Source organism: Macadamia integrifolia, chromosome 14 (assembly GCF_013358625.1).
Source record: "Macadamia integrifolia cultivar HAES 741 chromosome 14, SCU_Mint_v3, whole genome shotgun sequence".
NCBI classification, from domain to species: domain Eukaryota; kingdom Viridiplantae; phylum Streptophyta; class Magnoliopsida; order Proteales; family Proteaceae; genus Macadamia; species Macadamia integrifolia.
Genome location: NC_056570.1, coordinates 26,306,134 through 26,306,359, shown reverse-complemented (window position 1 = coordinate 26,306,359; position 226 = coordinate 26,306,134).

The following is a 226-nucleotide window of genomic DNA, read 5'->3' as shown; positions in this document are numbered from 1 at the left end:
ACCAGTTGCAGAATTTCTGGGCAGCAGTTAAAAAATAAATACCTGGTTGTAGCAACAATATTGGCTTGAATATAGATTGTAAAGAAGAGAAGGAAACACACTAAGAACCCTCCTGGACTTCACGCCGCAAGGAGTCACCTGGATCAGACACCAAGCCCTTCTTCCTTGATCAAACACAAAGAAGTTCTCTTGCAGAGAAAGCAGCAGCAGCAGCCATGTAGTTTGT